The 21,582-nt window shown below is 35.8% G+C and overlaps 1 long non-coding RNA gene across 1 annotated transcript in view; it reads right to left on the bottom strand.

Annotated features, from left to right (window-relative positions):
- The window catches only part of LOC309607666, a 127,180-nt gene extending 105,604 nt beyond the window's left edge, over nucleotides 1–21,576 (bottom strand). Inside the window, exon 1 of the long non-coding RNA XR_014232489.1 lies at nucleotides 17,857–21,576. This is a non-coding gene — a long non-coding RNA (uncharacterized lncRNA). The remainder of the gene's footprint in view (nucleotides 1–17,856) is intronic.
- Between the last annotated feature and the right edge of the window lie 6 nt (nucleotides 21,577–21,582).

The raw sequence follows: 21,582 nt of genomic DNA, 5'->3' as shown, positions 1-21,582 counted from the left end.
AAACCAAAAACCAAACAAATTAAAAAATATATTGTGATCTAAACATGCTTAATATAAATACTTATTTCTCTTCAAAAACCTAGAAGACCCTACATGGCAGGTGGGAGGTTCTTGATCTGTTTTAACTCAGAGTGACATTTGAAATCTTCTGAAAGTTTCCAAGCTAAACAATCAGTGTTTAGGGGAAAAAAGTTCCCTGATGATGAAATTATAGTCGTTGAATTTTACAGCATGTAAGGATCATCAAGAACAGGTCCAACCCCAGAACAGCTCAAGAGAATTTTAATGGATTTGCCCTTGAGCTTGTACCTTGAGCCTGGCAGAGTTGGGGTAGAATTCTAGAATTTTTATTCTCAGTACAGTGCTTGTCCCACTGCACTAACAGTGGAAAGCAGGGCAATAAAAACACTCACTGCATGTACTGATAACAAATATCTAGTATATGTACACGTATTCTATACTGTAGCTAGTCAGAGAGCTTTGTGGAAAGCAACCTGTTTCCAACATGGGCGTTGAAAATAAACCCAAACATGGATGCCTCTTATATTCCCACCCACATCAGTAAGAGAGTAGTCTAACACTCACAAAATGATTTGTCTTTGATAATTCACTGGCTTATCCCCCAACTCCAAATCCTCTTTGGTGGTTTAAATGGATCCCTGGAGTCTTGTGCATTCAGAGTCTCCTTTCACCTTCTTGTCATAACCTATAGAATTTAAAAGTGCTCCACATTTAACACATGCTTGTGAAGCACCCGGCATGTAACCTGCCTCTTGCTCGGGGCTGGCTGCACAACGCTGAGCAAACCAGTCTGCCCCTGCCCTTGTGTTGCTTAGAATCAGGCTTTCCAGGAACAGCAGCAGATGATATGGTGTAAGCTCTGAGACTGCATCTCCAGGGATGCTGACTGAATAAAGCTCCTTAGGCCCAGGCATCTGCATTTTAGCAGCTATCCCAGGTGACTTTTAACTAAGTTTGCCTGAAGAAGCACACGTTCTGCCACCTGCTCAGGCAGCTTGGGATTGTGAACCTTGAGAGCCATGATATCCACTAAGGTTGCCTAACAAAATACTGTAGATGGGTTGCTTAAACAATAGAAATGCATTTCCTGCAGTTGTGGAGGCTAGAAGTTCAAGATCAAGATGCCAGCATGGTCAGTTTTGGGTGAGAGCTCTTTTCCTGGCTGGCAGATGGATGTTTCCTGGCTATGTACTCATATGGCTTTTTCCGGGTTCAAGTGCACAAAAAGAGCAAGCAAGCTCTCTGGCGTCTCTTCTCATAAAAGCACTAATCCCACTGCACCAGGTCTCTACCCTCATAACCTCTCTAACCCTAATTACCTCCCAGAGGCCCTGACTCCAAATACCATGGGGCTTAGGGATTCAATATATGAATTTCGGGGGACATAATTCAGTCCTTTGAGGCATCTTGAGCATATTCACCCTTTGTCCCATTTACCCTCATTATCATAGAACTTGGGGAACCCATCCTTGGTGCTCTAAATAGTCATAACAGACTATTATGGCAACTTAATAGTCTTAATAGTCATAACAGGCAACTTAAACCTGCTCCCAGAGACTCCTGATGTATTTTTTAATAAAGTAATGACTGATTAAAAAAATAAAATTATAGTCTCAAATTATTTAGCTTAGAGTAAAAGTAACTATCAGATGACATTAATGTGTGAATCTATCTATCTGTATATATGTATATCTATCTATATATTATATATATGTGTGTGTGTGTGTGTGTATATATACACACACACACACACACACACACACACACACACACACACACACACACACATATATCCCCCTACCACCAATTTGATGTCTTCATTTAAGAACTCTACACAGTGAATTTCCTAAGGGGAACAGGTAGGGAACACTGTGAATTCTAACAGTATTTTGCATTCCATAGAAACATCTAAAATCTCTGCAAACATATTCTCCAAATTCATATGCTCTGAATCAGTCAGGAGGTAAAGACAATCAAAATAAAAGGGAATGATACCTTGCTATTTTATACCCCTCCCCCAGGCCTTTTCCTTTCCTGAGAATTACAGCTAAAATTCTCTGTCCAGTGTTGAAACTTTACAGGTTCAGTGCAACATCACACACACACAAAAAGAGTATAAAGGTGTTATACTTGTTTAGGAGCAAGAGTCGGCAGAGTGCTGTAAGTATTTCTAGACATTATACATTTCAGATTCTCTTTTCCAATTTCCTAGGGTTTTTTAACAGCTTTATTTAGGTGTAATTGATATAGAAAAAAAAATCTGGACATATTTAGCATACACAATTTGATGAGTTTGGAGATATGCATTCATCTGTGAAACTATCAAAACAATCAAAGTAATAAACATACCCAGCACCCCCAAAGGTTTCCCCCCACCCCACTGTGTGTATGTGTGAGTGCGTGTGTGTGTGTGTGTGTATGTATGCACGCATGTTAAGAATACTAAACATGAGGGATTTCCCTGGTGGTGCAGTGGTTGGGAGTCCGCCTGCCAACGCAGGGGACACGGGTTCGACCCCTGTTCTGGGAAGATCCCACATGCCGCGGAGCAGCTAAGTCCGTGTGCCACAACTACTGAGCCTGCACTCCAGAGCCCGCAACCCACAACTACTGAGCCCATGCGCCACAACTACTGAAGCCCACGTGCCTAGAGCCTGTGTCCGCAACAAGAGAAGCCACCACAATGAGGAGCCTGTGCACCACAATGAAGAGTAGCCCCTGCTCCCCACATCTAGAGAAAACCCGTGCGACAATGAAGACCCAACGCAAACAAACAAAAAAACTAAACATGAGATCTACTCCCTTAACAAATTTTTAAGTGAATTGTTAACTATATGCACCATGTTACACAGAATATCCCTAGAACTTGTTCATCTTGCATAACTGAAACTTGCCTGGGATATTGTAAAAAAAAGTCTAATAGATGAAAACAAACAAAAGTTTTGGCATCTTTATATTGAGACATTACACTTGTGATGAAAAATGTGATTGTCTTACTGGTCTCCAAGCGCTTTCTGGATTAAGACCTCTATTCATACTGACATCTGACCCCTCCCTCTGAATTTTTATACTCTGTTCCCTTATCCCAATCACGTGGTTTAAGTCAATGCCACTTCTTTATTCTCTATTATCTCACTGAGATAGCAGTGTCCACAATTTGGTGTTTACTTTTTGGTTGATTCTAACATAATGTCTGTAGTGTCAGCTTTGCAACATAAGCTTGTACTTCTGGCACGCAGCAGGTGTTCAAAATATATTTATTGAAAGCATGAATTCACTGCATTGATAGGCAATCTTGACAGATGTGTAGGGCATGGGTGAAGAGATTTGTATGCAGTTTTGCTTAGTTGTGTGTGTGTTTTCTCCCTTGGAAATAGAATTTAAAAAGTATATTAATCCTTCCCATTAAGAACATCTGACATCATATAACACTTCAGCATGTGTGATGTCATGTTTAGTAAAATTAATTTGTTTTTTAATCAGATTTTTAAAATTCTTGCACACTTCCCAGTGTTTATAAGACAGAGAGAGAATCCAGTGGACTTGATATTCCAGGGAGTGTTTTTTTTAATTTCCTACATATTTTTCTATGCTGAATGAAAGGAAGATGTGTGTGTAATTATAGGTTATTTCAATGTGATTTTTCAAGTAACCACCATATAGGAGAATCACAGATATTTTTCATTCCTTTCAACCACAACATATAGCAGTTAAATTCATTTCAAGCCAAACCCTTTGATACAAATATAAAATATTTTAAAATATATTGGTTCAAAATTCAGGTCAATTTGCTTCTCATCCCTCCCAAATTATCCTACCCTATTCTATTCAGGCCTGTTGGAATTACACAGTTTCATCTCAAAGAAAAAAATGAAATGCAGAAAGTGTAACAGAACCAATCCCAAATAATATCATCAGTCTTTACAGATAGGTACATAAGGACCTAAAGGCAGATAATTATTTCTTGGAAACGTACAAAGAAAGAAGAATATTGTCAGTGTCCCTTACAATTAGGGTGAATGTATCCCAGTTTGTCCTGGCAACATTATTAATAGTGCCTCTTTTTACTTTCAAAAATGTTCTGGTTTGAACAATAAATTTTATGAGCATCTTATGTATGATTTAAGAAGAACTAAAGCTTGGAAAATCTAAGAATTTCAAAATGTATCTAACTAAATAGCAGCATATATTCCCTAGAATTGAGTTTTTTGTCATTTTAAAATATATTTTGGAAGAATAATTGTCCTGAAATTCAGACTAACAAACTCAATTCTTTTTTCTCACATCTGACTGTGACAAATTCTCTGTGACAGTAATGCATCTTATGATAATCATGCTTTGAAAAGGTGTGCCAGGTCAAATGTAGGGCATTGAAACAGTGATAAGTCACAGGATAACTATGGAAAGCACTCTGGATTTCTGCTCAGAGAACCTGGATTCTGGTCTATACTCTACCATGAACCAAATTTGTGGCCTTGGTCCATTCATTTAACTTTCTAAGCACAAATATGTAAAAAGAGACTAATTTAACAGTGTTAACAGGATCAAATAAGAAAATACGTGCATGTTATTATTATCATTCTATTCCATTTAAGGCAGGCTTGAATGGCACCTTAGCTGAGAAAATGGAAAACTGTAAAGGGGATGAGATTTGGAATGTGGTTGGTTTGCTACAGGTCCTGGCTTACCAGGTGTCTTACCTTGGGCAAGCTATTTAACCTACTTAATTCTTAGTTTGTTCATGTGCAAAATGGGGATAATCTCTGTATTAAATTTATTTTCTCAGTCTTGTAAGATAACGCAAAACATTTCACACATAAATAGTAGCTATGGTACTTCAGAGCAGTGCTGCTGTGATGATGGTTTCTTGCAATATAAAATAGTGTGGTAGAACCTCCAACACTTCCAGAAATCTGAAATGTGTCTACACATGTATGGCAGATGACAAAATGGTGGGATGGAGGTGAATCCAAATTATTTTCGAAAATAAAAAATAGCAAACTCCACAGGTTTTATGTGTTAGGAGGCTGGGTTACCCATTTAGTTCCCTCCATTCTTCTATATCTTATTATAGCCTATATCCTCTTAAACTGAAAATCAGTTTGTAATATATTTAAACAAAGTTGTTAACTATGAAGAAAAACTCATACAAAAATAGTCACCAAAATGGAGAAAGCAGAGTGTTAATGATTATAGAACTTTATGGGATAGAGTAATAGATGAAAAGACAGCTAGGATATTGATCTGGAGAGACTTAGTGTGATCAGGAGAAAAATAAAGAAAGTAGCAGGTGGATTTCCAGCAGTATGATATTCAAAAAATGTCCTGTGGTAAGAGCTTGATAACTACAGTTGAAAACTGTAATAAAACTCAGCCACAGTTATCTGGTTTAGCCTGTTTCAAGCCTTAGAACACAGAAGTTTCACAACATTCATTACAGAGAGGAAGTGATTGCAGATTTACACACATTTCAGATTAATTGTTAGAGAACTGAAGAAAGGAGGGACAGGATACCAAGACTCATTGCTCAATCAAAATGTTTCTAAACATGCAACTTGTTTTGTAGCTTCTTTTTTAAAACTTTGTTCCACCTCTTCATTAAACAAGATTTGAAAAATTTTGTGTACCATACGTTAAACATTAGATCTTTGATCATTTACTTTTTATGATCTAAGAATGGAGAGGAGAAAAATACTAGAGTTAAAGGGGTAAATAATTCAGTTTTTACCTCTCTGGATGGTTTGGAGTGTATTCCTAAATTAAAAGCTTATTAATCCAGAGATTGGCAAATTTTGATTGAGTTTCTCTCACTATTTTGCCTTCTCGAATAGTAGCTATTATCAATACACCCTCCAAAATGGGCATAAAAATGAGAGAAAAACTCAACTTGGCAAAAAAAATAATAATAATAATTAAGGGGGAAAAATCACTCCTATGTGTAAAACCTTATAAATTGTGAAAAGATTACTCATAATCAAAGTGTCTGACTTTCTCTTTATGCAAATATTATTGAAAATCATGCATATGCAAATAAAGATGCTTCTTTATGACAGATTAAAGACATACAGTACAGTGATTAGTATTCCTTGTATACATTCAAATACAGCAAGATTGATATGCAAGCAAAATGAATTACAATCAGGAATAACACTCTATTATTATCATATCACTCAAAATCAGTACCAAGCAAGTAATATAGCACTCAGGGAAATGTGGGAATATGCAAGGCTTAGCCAGAGACAGGAAAGTTCCTCTTCCAGGAATGTGATTTTATATCGCTAATTAAAAAATCTATAAGCTACAAATGAAATAAAACACAATGGAAGGTATATAGCAGCATAATTATTTATGAAACAAAAACAGTCTTGCATATATTTGCAGACCTTGGGCAAGACTGCTCTTGTTAGGTCTTAGATCATGAAGATCAACGCTCAACTATTCGTAAAAATTTTCATTGTGGAGGAAAACTATAACCGAATTCATTATTTTAGGGGAAAAAGGGATACTAAATCCAAACTAGGTATTCAATTTGGAAGTTGTTTGGGGGAACCAACTCTTTCATTAGGTCAATGATGTTTTTAAAAAATTTCCGCATGTCTGTTAAGAAGGAACAGTTATCCAAAAGCTTTCAGAGTCACAATTTTATCATGTGCCAAGGTTAACATTAAATATAGTCATGTAGTATTTCCTTTTGAAGATTGAACCACAATAGCAACTAAGGTAATAATAACCTATAACTATGGATTAATAAGGTATCTTTTTCCTAGATGGTTAATTTAGAATTTTGCTGAAAAAGAATAAATATGGTACTTCTGAAATCCACTCCCTTTAGAAAGGCATACACTGTGAAAAGTAGATTGGTTTAATTCAAATCTATTACCAAATAGTTTAAAATCTCCAAGATTCCCCATAACTTAATCTAAATGGTGCTTGAGTTATTGCACCTACTTTTAAGAAGTTGACAGATCTATGCTACCTGAATGAATCTCTGGTTCACCTCTGACTTGGGATTTGGAAATGTTGAAAGTGTCGCATGCAAAGGTGGGAGTGTAATAAGAATTATGCCCTTCATCCTTGACCATCTTCTAGAGTTGTCAAAAAACAAAAACAAAAACAAAAACCAACAACAACAAAAATAATACATGAGCTTAGGAGCTGGGTGATAAAGATAGAAATAAGGAAGACTATAAAGGTTTAATAGAGTAAAACAATTAAGATTCTTAAATCAAAATTGTATTGCTGAGCACCTAGGTTTTAAATTCTGCATTGTCTCTGGAAAAATTTCACTTTAGGAACTGCCCAATCCGGTGAACCAGATTAATTATTGCCACCTGTCTTGATATCTGTTCAAAAGGTCAATATATTTCCTTTCCAAATACTAGAAATAATTAGTACTTAACTTCCTACTTGGATGATGATGATGATATTAACAACATCAAGAACATAGTTGTATAGAGTTACATAATCTTTATGAATTACTCTATTTGATCACAACAACACTGAAAAGGAAAAGGTTAGATTTTACCATTAACCTTAGTTATCTAGGGTGAAAGCTGAGATAAATGACCCACCAAGGCTACAAAATTATTGTTTTTATAATGCACAATATCAGCTAATATTTACTATATGATGTTTCAGTGTGGAATCAATATCAAAACTGAAGTTTACTTGCTCTTAAAAAAAGATTCTATTTTTATGAGAACCATTTGCAAATGATTACTTTTTGCTTGATTGGGTTTTCTTTCCCACATTAATGTTGTTTGCATTTCACAGAAAAGGCAAAAAAATACCAGTCGTCTCCTTTGTGTTGAAATCGTTACACATATTTACTAAAATATGAAGTTTTTTTATGGTATTGCTCAGTTAATTTAATTCATTTGTATTTTTCCCAGTTTTATTCAGATATAAATAACAAATAAAATTGTATGTATTTAAAGTATACAATGTGATGATTTGATATATATATACATTGTAAAATGATTACCACAATCAAGTTAATTGAAATAAATTTTAAAAATTAAAAATAGTTACTTTTTTTTTTTTGGTGATAACACCTAACATCTACGCTCTTAGCAAATTTCAAATATATTATTAATACAGTACAGTATTATTAACTATAGGCACAACTCTGTACATTAGTTTGTCAAAACTTATTACATCAGCGGATAGAAGGTTCATCCCCAGCCCAAGAGTTTCAGGCTGCCCCTCTTAATGAACTACCCTAAGGATTTTGGACTCTCTTAGACAGCCCCATTACTGTGTGGGTACACCCTTCTCCAGCCACTTTGAGTGTTGGCTACTAACACTCAGCTGTACTTTCTGAGAATCACCCTCTATAGACAGGAGCTACCTAGCCTGCTACAGCTCACTAGGAGGTTGACTTCTCCTAGTGGATGATCTTCTCACCCATCACCCCACCCATACAAATCCTTGTGATTATATTGGGCCTCTCTAGATAATCCATAATAATCTCCCTATTTTAAGTTGAATCATCTAAATTTGTTCATATGATTTCTGGTCCAAGATAGTGACATAGGAGGAGGCACCTGGACTCATATCCTCCCACAGACAAACTGAATATATAGCTACACAAGGATCAATTTCCTCTGAAAGAAAGTCAAGAACTACCTGAGAGACTCCGGATGAGATGAATGAGAAAAAAACCCACACCAAAACATGATTCAGTGCAGAAAGCAGACAGAAACAGCCATCTCCAAGTCTTTCTCTGAAAGAGGATGACCGCAAACCTTAAAAATGCTGCCTGAGTGTCCAGTGTCTAATCAGTCTGCACCTAGGTGCTAACTGAGATCCTCCCCTTTGGGTCACTGAAAGGTCATGGCACCCCCTCACATACTTGGAGATACTAAGAACAAAGAAGGAGGCTTGGATAAGCACAAAGGTTTGAGAGACAACCGAGAGGTTGGGATGAGCTCAATGATAAGATTTGTCATCCATGTGAGACCACTCTGTCAAGACTGGGATGTATGGCTGTTTTATCCAACGTGCAGAAACCAACACAGAGAGTAAAGGAAAATGAAGAAACAGAGGGTTATGTTCCAAACCAAAGAGCAAGGTAAAACTCCACAAGTGGATCTTAATGAAAAGGAGATAAGTGATTAACTTGCTAAAAAGTTCAAAGTGATGATCACCAAGGTCAGGAGAACAATGCATGAAAAAGTGAGCATTTCAGAAAATTTTAAAAGTACTAAACAGAAATCACAGAGCTGAGAAGTGCCAGATCTAAATGCTTTGATATTAGGTTGAATAAGGAAAGAATATTGTGGAAAAGTAAAATACATGCGGAAACCAATGGAAGATGAAACTTATTTGGACAAGGTCTGTTTGTACAGATTTCTCTCTACCTCGACTGACTCCCATCTCTGGTATTGAGTGTTTCTTCCCTCCTGGTCCAGGGAGGGCACCTTTCACATGTGAGTTTTATCTCCTGCTTTCAGGAAAACAAAGGGGAGGTCAGAACAGTCTTCTTGCTTTTGTTATTTTTCAAGTGCCTTTTGCTCAAAACAATCCTTATGTCAAAGTGGCATATTTGGGGGTGGTGCATTCTGCCACCCTTCACACAGCACACAGTGAAAACTTTACAGTTTATCAACTTGTGGATAAACTTGAATATCAGTAGGAGATGTAAAGGCTGTATTTATAGTTAACTTATAAAAGATATATTAAATTATTTAACTGTATATAACCTATATTTTAATAGTCTGATTTTTCTTTCATAGTGATTCATTCACTCAAAAGGAAAGGGAAGAAAGTAATGAAAAATCCTGATGGAGAGATGGTAACCATAGGCAGGAATGGGCTACAAAATCAGAAGATTGTAATTTTTTTGAGAAAAAAGAAACTAAAACAAGGTATACATGGGAGTAATTTGAGTTTATGTAACTCCTTGGAAGCGGTTTTGTGGATCTGGGTACTTGAACTTATGATTTCAGAATCAGTTACATGAATGAGCAATGGATAAAATAGAAGTTGAGGAAGATATAGTCATGTTGAATCTTTAGCTTTGTCTTAAAATTATGAAAGGGTTCCTCGATAATGAAATGTTTTTATTGTTTATTTGATTGTATTTCTTTTTGTTGTTTATTTCACTTCTTAACTAATTTTGGTGTTAGGTCTCTATATTATGTTTACTAGAAAAGTATCAATTTACTTTTTGTACTTGACTAAAACACGTAAAACTTTTGATGAAAGAGCAAATGGGTAGCTTGTTTTTTGGTTTCTGGTTTTTTGTTTGTTTGTGGGTTGTTTGTTTGGTTGGTTTTCTTGTTAGTTTGTTTTTTGGTAATATTCTAATTCCAAAGTTTTTCAGCTCTTAGGAAAACCTAAGATATTTAATCATGTTACATCATACAAAGAATCACCACTGATTACATAGCAGTAACAACTTAGGAGCAAGGGAAAAGTAATAGAAAGAACTAAACAAGCTCCTTATGATTTGTCTGAAAACTTTGCTTCTATATTGGTAAGTAAAACATCCCAAGGGAGAAAGATCATAAAGCAAATGGAAAACAATGATAAATATTACATGTCCCATGTTAGACCCTAAATATGGGTCCATTATAGCATATTATAAAATCTGATCTCAAAAAACAAACAAACATTAAAAAAGAAATTAACCATTCCTATTACTATTCAAAGGATTTGTGTGTTAAAAGATCTATAGGGGAGGGGGTGGGGTGAGATGTGACAGGGTAAGAGAGTGTCACGGACATATATACACTACCAAATGTAAAATAGATAACTAGTGGGAAGCAGCCGCATAGCACAGGGAGATCAGCTCAGTGCTTTGTGACCACCTAGAGGGGTGGGATGGGGAGGGTGGGAGGGAGGGAGATGCAAGAGGGAAGAGAAATGGGAACATATTGTATATGTATAACTGATTCACTTTGTTATAAAGCAGAAGCTAACACACCATTGTAAGGCAATTATACTTCAATAAAGATGTTTAAAAAAAAAAAAGATCTATAAAAGCTTGAGGGGGTTTTATGAATCATATAGTAATACATATAACTGAATTAAGAGCTAGGAATGATAGTTCAGCAACAGGGGGATTACGCTTGTGATTACCAGGTATATCACTTCTACAAGTGTATTTTTATTTAGTTGTATTTCCGGCCTTATCTTTAACATTTGTTGGAATAGATTATTATTTTTAACAGCTCTGCAAAGAGAGAAATCAAGTAGAGTTTTATGATTTGCAAAGTATTTTGCTCAAGCAGCTTTATATCTGTAAGAAAATGAAATTTCTGAAATCCAATGTTGAAAATGGGCTTGTTGACACTCTTGAATTAATGTAAGGAAAATCTATATACACTCAAAATAATTTGAATAATCATTAGCTGTACTTTTTCTCAGACTTCAAAATGGGGATGATGATACTCTCTACTCACTTCTTAGGATACGATGAAGATTAATTCAACCTTTTAAATAAAAATATCAAATATTTTAGGAGTTGGGGTATCAGAGAAATGTGTACAATGTTTTTAGGTAAAAATATATTATTCACTGGGATGCAGTAGGATTTTATTCTATGAAGTACTTTATGGCTGTAGGTAGCAATAATCTGCTTATAAACTTTAGCTTTTAGGCCCCTTGACAAAGATTCTAACCATGTGTCAAATTCCCTCTTTTTTAACAAATTCTCTTTCATTTCAAAATATTCTGAAATGTTCACCTTCACTTTAATTCACTGATTGATAGAACCTTAGAAGATCCTCATTTCTGTGTACAAATTTATAGTCTGAATGCAGTGTTGGTCTTCCATCTGTATTTACAGGAAACTAATTTCTGAGATGGACTGATTCAAGGTAACTTTGTGTACTCAGCTAAGGGAAATAATAGAATGTCTTAGCTACATTATTTTCCATTATGTAACCTTATCAAGTAGCGAGCAAATATCCCTGAGCCATTCAAAATCACAATTGGTTTCTATTAAATTCTGGTAATTCACATCTTATTTATTGGGATTAGTATTGATTGTGTCTCCTCAAAGTAGCTTCAATATAAACTCATGATCTGTTGATGAGGCAGAAAAGCAATGACCACATAGCTAACTCTTAGAGGTCCTTGACTTGAAAGTGTGGTAATAAAGCCACCTCTAAAACTCAGCTTATACATTTTCTAAATACTCATAGTTAGAGTCAAGATAATAAAATAAATCATTTAAGTCAATGTGTTGTTAAATTAGAGAGAAAATGAGGGACTAAAGAATGATAAGCAATAAACACAAAAATAGTTTAAATGAAAATCAGGGCCAGTTTGAATGTTGAATTTGATAGAAAGCAGCAACAGATCAAAGAGGTAAATGAATTTTTTTTTAATGTGCTACAAAGAAAAGAATTATTCAGGCATAGACTGAAAAAAAGAAGTTAAAAATTCTCAGAAGACCGAACATCAAAACACAAAACAAAACAAAAACCATACACACAGAAGATAAAGGGGGCAGAAAGAATTATCCAGAGTTAAAAGAAGAAAAGAAAAAAAGAAAAAACAAAGTACAGGAGGTAATTTGAAAAGTAAATTAAATAAGGTTTAGAATGGTGCAGCCTGCAAATGAGAAATTGATACAAAGAAAGGAATTCAATAAAAAAACAACGGAAGTAATTGAGGCAGGAAAAAAATTCTACTTTAAAAAAGACATGCTATTAGCAATAAATACATTTAGCTTGACTTACAATAACTAAAAGACTAGTGGTGAAAATTTTGACCTCTTATGGTTTTATGTACTGAGTTGGACAGGAAACTTGTTTCATTTGAACGATCTATGTGAAGTGAACACTTAGATGCTTAATTTATTATTCTTTAATGAAGACTAGGTCACAGATCCATAACAAGTCAATAATCCAGTCCTAACTCTTACTTTAATTTACCGATTGCCAATGCAACTTAATTGATTTACTCCTTAGCCAGAGCTCCTGTATAGCTATCAGCAAGAAAACATGTAAGTACTTTTCTCTCATAATTTTATGAGGCCAGAGAAAATAGCAAAGGTGCTACTGAAGCTTCTTAGAAGGGAACCGTGCATTAATGGTTCATTAATGTTTTAGTGTTTACTACTTCTTAAAAATTTGAGGGGGTAGCCTACCATAAAAGCTATAAATCCAGAACAAAGAAACAAGGATTTTAAAAAATAATGATAACACAAAGCACAATAAAGAAAAATATCTTTCCTAAATCCTGAAGCTTTATATAGCCCTAAGCACACATTTATGACACTAACGTTTGTAAACCCCTCCATGCTGAAGCCTTGCCCATTAGGCAAGGCTTTCCCAGTGTCATCTTCACTGATAGCACCGTATCTTTTGGGATACCTTCCTCTGCAACTGCATCTGTATTTAGACCCTAGGTATCAGCCCCTCTGACCTCTTACCTTGTACTTCCATGTCCATCGTGCCCTTGACCAGGCGGATCCCTCTGCATGAAGGCAGAACCCTTTTAATTTTAATCAGTTGAGGAATTTCTGTCTTACAGAATTCTGGGCTAAAGGTATTTCCTCTCTGATACTTTTCCTAATCATTCTAGATAGAGTTAGTAATGGTTTTCATATCTGTCTTCTCCATGGCCCATTACCTATATACACATCTCTTAAGAGTTACTGGAGCTTATATCATATTACTAGGTTCTTGGCTGCTAATTTTCCCCACTAAATTTTTAGTATCTTAATGATTGAGATTTTAATTATCAACAAATACTTGACACGAATTGGTAAAAATGTGTAAAAAGTGTCAGAGTTGATAACTAAAACCCAAGTTTCCTGATGACTATTCATTTTAGTTTTGCATATGCTTCCTCAAAGTTATTTGCTGAAGAGATGTCCCACACAATTTACATTTTGACAAATGATTTATGAATGGCTAAATAAACATCTAAATAATTTTTAGTGCTATTATCACCACTGGTTTACTTGCTGAATAGAAGATTAAATGTGGAAATCTATTATTCTAAATCAGAGACATCTAAGAGAAGAGGGTGTAAATAAGTAACTAAAACAAGTAGAAGTAAATACAATACAATACAATACAACCAACTATGGCAGATACTGTAAAAACTTAAAAGACATAAACATATTCTACATGACTTTTTATATCCTGTAGAACATCAAATGGTTTGATTTAATCAAACAAACAACAAGTTAAGAATGAAAGAGCATGCCCTGAAGAACAAGAAGAGCTCCCCAGAAGGAAAGCCAGTATTTTTTTGCTTAAAAAAAAAAAAAGGTAAATACCTCCCTCCCAAAATAGAGCAGGATGCTTGTGTTACAGTCCCCAAGCCTTTTGTTCTGATGATGGGAGCTATATTTTAATTTAGCTGGGGTCCAGGAGACTATTTAGCAATGGAGACATCTTAATGTACCAAGTATTTGGTAGAATATTTAACCAAAATTTTATTTCAAATCAATAAATGTACACTGGAGTCTGAGAATCAATTTTAATATTCCTATGACCTACTAGTTTTTGTATAAAATTTGAACATCTAACTAGTTGTATAAAGTCTAAACAAATAAGTAGTTGTATAAAATCTGAATACCTAGTTTTCCAGTCTACAATAAGATTATATGATTTACACTTCTTGATTTCCTTTTTCCCCTTATTCCCCACTCCAGATTTCTGACTGGGGCCCTGTATTAGAATCTTATTAATTCCCTTCTTCTTTGTTATCCCTAATTATAGAGCTGTCAATCTCAAAACCCACAAAAGAGGGAAATTTGAAAACATTCTGGATTTGTATTATACTATTGAATGCATTGTGAGTTTTTTCACATAGCTGGAAGGAGAGAGCTTTAAATGAACTTTTCACAGGGGAAAAAAATAGGTGAGTGTTTAACAGGAAAAAAAAAGGAATTGACAGATATATAATTATTTTAGTGTCTCCACTTTGTTTCTTTCTTCCCCTTTGTCAGCTGCCTTCTCTCTCGATTCACCAACATATCCCCTAAAAGTTATTTCGTTTCAGTGTTCTTTTATCACATGTACAAAGCAGACTGAAGAGGAATCTGCTTGGGTTTTCTTCTTCAGGTAAAGCATGCATCGTTGAGCTCCAGGAGCTTAGGGACTGAAATCTTTAGAATCATGTGGGATTTGGCCCACCTCAAGAGCAATAGACTTTAAAGATGTATGTATACAGAAAAACTGCCCTGTAATTACCAGTTTTTAACACAAAAACTATTCATGTCAGTATAATCCAGGAGGATCCATTAAAAAAATCAACTGAATACTTTTAATTAGAAAGGGACCCCAAAATGTACATAAGTTAAAAGTCAGAAATGAGTTTGACTAGGTATACATATCACATCCTTGTAATCCTACTGGCATCAATAATAATCATGATTCAGGTGAAGGAAACAAAAAAGTCAGAGGTGATTTGTAAAAACAAACAAACAAACACGTTTTACAAAAGTAAAGGGAAAAGACAGTAGAAAAAGTCAACTAGGGAATTATTCTCATTTTATGAATTGTAACCTCTCAGCTCTATGTATGGTGGCTGTTTCTATGATTTTTTTTTTTTTTTTAATTAATAGCTACTCTATTTATTTATTTATTTATCCATTTTTAGCTGTGTTGGGTCTTCGTTTCGCGCGAGGGCTTTCTCCAGTTGCAGCAAGCGGGGGCCACTCCCCATCGCGGCCCCTCCCATTGCGGGGCACAGGCTCCAGACGCGCAGGCTCAGTAATTGTGGCTCACGGGCCTTGTTGCTCCACGGCATGTGGGATCTTCCCAGACCAGGGCTCGAACCCGTGTCCCCTGCATTGGCAGGCAGATTCTCAACCACTGTGCCACCAGGGAAGCCCTGTTTCTATGATTTGAATCTACAGTGATATCATTAAAATCCAATAGGTCTTATAAAAATATGCATGCTTCTAACATTTAGAAGGCTGCCATTTTTTTCCAGGAGATGTCCCAATTTGTTTTGATATCTCATTGTCAAAAACATAATCACTCTTCTCCCAAAGCTTCTAAAACAGAAAAACCAAAGCAAAACCAAAACCTGTTATATATTAATATATATATATATATATTTTTTGAAATTGATTATTTATAAATTTTATATAAATAAAAGCATACAAAGTCAATTATAAATAATGTTAAATTATGACTTACTTGGAACTGAATTATATTATCACAGATATTAGAAACTACATTTTGGATCCATTGCATAAAAAAAGGGAGGAGTGATGGACTAGAAAATTCCTTTAGGAATAGTATCATCTTTATTTAAAGAATTCTTACCTGGCATTATCCTTTGACATTTCACATACACCTTATGAATAAATATTGATACGAGTTCAGATGAGATACTTCCATAAAATCCTGTCTGGTGGATTGCTGAATGGATTTAGTTATATATTGGCTGAAATTGGCCAAATGTTTCCTTATTAGTAGGATATCTAAAATAGTATATCATGACACATTATTTAATTCGTTACAATGACTGCAACTGTGAAAGTTTTGTCAAAAATCAGGAGATGAACTAATTCTTTTAGCATAAAAATAATTATAGTATAAGCTCTTCTGAGTGCAGATAGATTCATTCCTCTGGAAGCCTGAATTTGGCTTAATTAAGGAAAATACTCCCCTTTCCTTCATAGGAGTTGCAATCATTTATTTCATCCCATACTTCTTTTAAAGGCTGCTGAATTCCCTTCTCTTGTTATACTCTAGTGATTTTTCAAGTATGCAAAGTGGAGTTTAAAGACTGTTTGATTCTTGCAACTCTAAAACCATCTCACATTTCTTTTATGACATGGAAGGTAACACATTGCAATATGTGAAAGGTGTTCTTATTTCAAAAGGAACTGAAATGAATGTCAGATTTATCTAAGGGAAAAAAATATTATTGGTACTTCATATATATCTCTCCTTCTCTCCCCAAAATGCAAATTAGTTTAATATTTGGTAGCAACTAACAATGATAACAAATGAATTATGACTGCTGGTCTAGTGATAATGTCAAAACATGTTTTTTTTCTTCTATGACAAACAGATCAATCAAACTACAACAAATACATGTGATTAATAAAAGTGTATTTATCTCTTCCAGCTTCAAAATTCCAAATCTTATTAGACTACGGGCAAGATTCAGTGGTAGGTGCTCTACGGTTCCAAAGTTCCTTTTGTAAGGTACAAGGAGACAAAAAAAACCCTCAAAAAAACAAGAATTCACTTTAAAGATGTATATGATAATTATAGCTGGGTTAGGTTAAATTACTGTTCCAAGTTATTCATGCCCTTCCTCCCCTTCACTTTGATGAGGGGATATACTTCCCTGCTCCTTGCCTTTGGGTTCAGCCATTCCATAACATCTTACAGAAAAACCCAAACAAACTTTTTGGCCAACCCAATACACTGCTTTGGCTAATAGAATGTAAGCAGTCATAACACAAGTAGGAACTTCAAATGTTTACTGTTTAGTTGTACCTGCCCTCTTTTACCTCTTCCAATCACTATCTGAAGAACATACTCTAGGCAGCCGACTTGCCCAAGGAAGATGAATAACAAAGGAGCAGGATGAGCTTGCCAATTTAGAGACCTGCAGCTTGAAGAAGAGTTGCCCAGAGGCACCAACCCAGACCAGGCAGCTACTGGCCGCTGCATAGACAATTTAGTGATCCAGCTGAGATTAACAGAGCTCCTTCAAATAACCCACAGACGCATGAGAAATAAGAGCTTCTGTGTGATGACGCCTTGCCGTCTTCATTTCATTTCTGATCTGCTTTCTTTTTTTTTTTTTTTTAATTTTTATTTATTTATTTATTTTTGGCTGTGTTGGGTCTTCGTTTCTGTGCGAGGGCTTTCTCCATTTGTGGCAAGCGGGGGCCACTCTTCATCGCGGTGCGCGGGCCTCTCACTATCGCGGCCTCTCTTGTTGCGGAGCACAGTCTCCAGACGCGCAGGCTCAGTACTTGTGGCTCACGGGCCTAGTTGCTCCGCGGCATGTGGGATCTTCCCAGACCAGGGCTCGAAACTGTGTCCCCTGCATTGGCAGGCAGATTCTCAACCACTGCACCACCAGGGAAGCCCGTGATCTGCTTTCTTAAACTCTTAAAGTTTCTAGTGTCTCCAGCTATGACTTCCTATCAGTCAGATAAGCCTGTTGCTTTCCATTTCTTTTTTAATAAACATCAACATAAAGAAACCAAGTTTACTTAGTTCTACTTATTAACAGTTCATGAAAAACACAGACTGAGTGAAAAGCACCCAGAATAAGTTTCTACTGCCACAAGTAGCTTAAAGGACAGCGTGAATAGTTGAGTTTGTAATTTTACAGGAATATAGATGAGGAATGACGATAGGAAACTTTTTCAGTGTGAACTGGATTACATTTCTGAATGAGGATGTCGAACGTGCTGTGTTTTCTTCCATCTCCTCCGCAGCTGCCCAGGGCCTCCTCCCCTCCTCCAGCCCCCACCAGCCCCAGCCTGTGAAGTGGGCTGGGCTGCACTGGCCTGATGAGAGGGTGGATGTGCTCTTCCCCTGGCAAAGACAACAGAAACTGACATCTTCTTTGAATTCTGGCTTATAAAGAGGGTGATTATTTTTGCAGCTGCCTTTAGTCTTTACTGAAAAAGTGTTTATGTCTCCAATGCCCACTTTTAAATTATGCGGTGGTTTCCAACTAGGGCAAAGGTTGTGTTTTTCTTCAGTCACTTCTCTGTTCATATTTTTCATGGTCTTCTGATGGTTATAGACAGACTTGTTTAATTCTACTTTTTGCTATATCTTAAGTGCTTGTTAAATATTTAATGATTCTTATCCAGGAGTTGCCAAATACAGTCCTGAACTCTGTGCCTCTCCAGATCATTAAAAACTAGCAGTCCAATTGCTCTATTTTTTTCTGACAGAACAACAATAACAACAAGAAGAATTATTATAAACAGCATACATAATCCTGAGTGTTTTTGAGGGAGTAATTTTTTTGGAGTGCTGAGTCTGTTTATTATAATGTGAATAAAGAAATTATGAGTAACATTTGAGAAGTCTTGATATTTAACATGAAATTTACTGGGTGCTGTCTATCCACTCAGTAGTCAGACCTTGGTTAACCCCTTTCAAGATCCCTGCTTGCTTCCCCCAGAAGTACAGCTAAATCAGCCAAATCTATTTCGGTCAGTAGTAGAGAAAATTTTAGAAAAGGTTAAAATCTTAGGTTGATGAGAGTTAGATGGACCTGGAGAGTGATCAAGTTTAATCCTCTTTATTTTGCTTAAAAGCTACATAAATAATATAATAAATAATAATAAATAAGCTACAAGGATCTATTGGGCAACACAGGAATATAACCAATATTTTATAATAATTATAAATGGAGTATAACCTTTAAATATTGTGAATCACTATGTTGTACACCTGTAACATATAATATTGTACATCAACTGTATCTCAATTTTTAAAAAAGTAAAAAAAAATCCATTTCATCTTTTAAACTAAATGACCATGATAAGGAGGTCTTGGGGCATTGGGTTGAGACAGTATTAATATTAGATGAAAAGAAAGGAGGAAAAGAGAAGGGAGATTTTCACCCAAATTGAATAATGTCTATTTTTTTTCTTTGTGAAGAAGGGAGATTTGAAATTCATGTTGGAGCTTCTTTCTGTTATATCAGGAAGCTATAGGTTGAATAATCATATATTAATATTATTACTATAAACAGTATATTACAGATTTTTTTTCTGAGAATTTTTTTTTCCTAGACAGATCAAGGATTTAAATACCAGGTAAGCAGCCCTGTCTAGTCCTTTCCAATTAGGTTGCTGTCTGAAACCTGTCCTAGGTCTAGCTTTATCTCCACATTGCAGGTATAACTACACCACAGGCATCCCTCCTATCTGCTGGGCTAAGCAGGTCATCAACACCCCTCCATAGGCGATCTCTCTTCCCCCTGCTGCCAATCTTGTTAGAAGCTGGAATAGCTAATGAAGACAGGCATGCTTTCATTTGAGGAAGCCCTGCAAGCAGTGGTCTATTCAGCTATTTGAAGGCTTTGCACCTTTCATCATCTCTCTAGTTCCTAGCCCCCTACTTCAACTCCACCAAAAACAAAAGTTCCTATTAAAGAAAATCTGTCATCGCTAGTGTCAGCCAATGAGGGGGGAGGGGGGAAAAAAGCATAAAGGAAAAAAAAAAGCCTGGTTATTCCACAATCTGCAAGTTGTATAATTTAGGGTTTGGGGGTACCTTCATTATAAATGAATTCTAAATAGATTTATAAAGTTTAATAGGCAACATAGAAAAGTCAGGGGCCACAAAATTTGAAAAAAATATTGGAAAAAACCCCCTTAGAAACAGATATCTATATGGTTTTGAGAACATCTTCTAGGGTTCTTAGGGGTGACCCTTGACTCATGAAGGGCTATGAGCAGCGCTAGCTAGATATATTCTTCTCAAGCTCTAAATATGTTATAATTTCCTATCTATACAAAAGAAAACTTTACACTTTTACAATAAGGGGTTGACACTTTTGATGTTTAATCTTGCATTTTAGTGGTTGTCTCGTACATATTCATCTTTATTTCCCCCTCCTGCTCAGTGCCAAAGCTGTGGGAATTCTTTGGGTATTATTATCCTCACCACACTATTGTTCATCAGTGTTTATCTTTTTGAAATGCTCTCTCCCTTTCTCCTTTGCCTATTTCAATCCTTCCAATATTTCAAAGCCTGACCAAACAGCTACCTCTTCTATTCAGCTGCCCTTTATTGATTTGTGCTCCTATGTCATTCTCTGCTTCTCGGTATGATCACAGCAATAAGTTGGTTTTTTTTTTTTTACATCAAAGTTTAGCACTGGGGCACTGGCCTTGTTGCTTTGTTCTCAGATTCCAGGGAGCCTCTCTTCTGTTGGCGTAGTAGGGATACACGATAGCAGCTCAAGAAGAAAGTACAGGTAGTATTTACTTCAAGATAAATTTGATTTTTCAAAAATTAAATATGGCTTCTAGCTGACAGTCTCCAATCCTACACATTGATCACGACCTTGATGTAGACAACACAGGCTTGAGAGTCAGACTGCCTGAGTTTGAGTTCCAGTTCTACCACTTAAAACCTGGCATGTCAGCATTGCTGTACTTCAGGTTCTTTATGTATAAAATGAGGATGACAGTAATACTCACTTCATAGGGTTGCTGTGAATGTTAAATGAATTCATAAGGCAATTAGAATGGAGCCAGGGCCATGCATGTACTCAATAAATATTAATTATTATGATGATCACTATTCATGAAAATATTTATTGTCACCCCCAAATAGCTCTTTAGCATGCAGATAATGAAATCACCACAACAATACTTTATCACAGTGCTGGATTCAGACTTAGAAGCTGAGATAGGAAGTAATAATAAAGAAGAACCCAACCCTTTCATTGAGCTAGGCCTTTCAAAATGGGATAAGCATGATCTCTATTTCCTCGGCTAAATTAAAAATACTATAACACAATATGGACCTTTTAATATGCATTTTTGCACAGCCAAGATCAGTGGTCAGAAAATGCATAGAAATCACCTAATTCCTTTAGGAAGAGAGAGGGAAAGGATTTCTAACTAATTTAAGGGCC

The sequence above is a fragment of the Balaenoptera borealis genome, assembly GCF_965194805.1.
Source record: "Balaenoptera borealis genome assembly, chromosome: 12".
Classification (NCBI taxonomy): Eukaryota; Metazoa; Chordata; class Mammalia; order Artiodactyla; family Balaenopteridae; genus Balaenoptera; species Balaenoptera borealis.
This window is presented reverse-complemented; position numbering and strand designations above follow the sequence as displayed.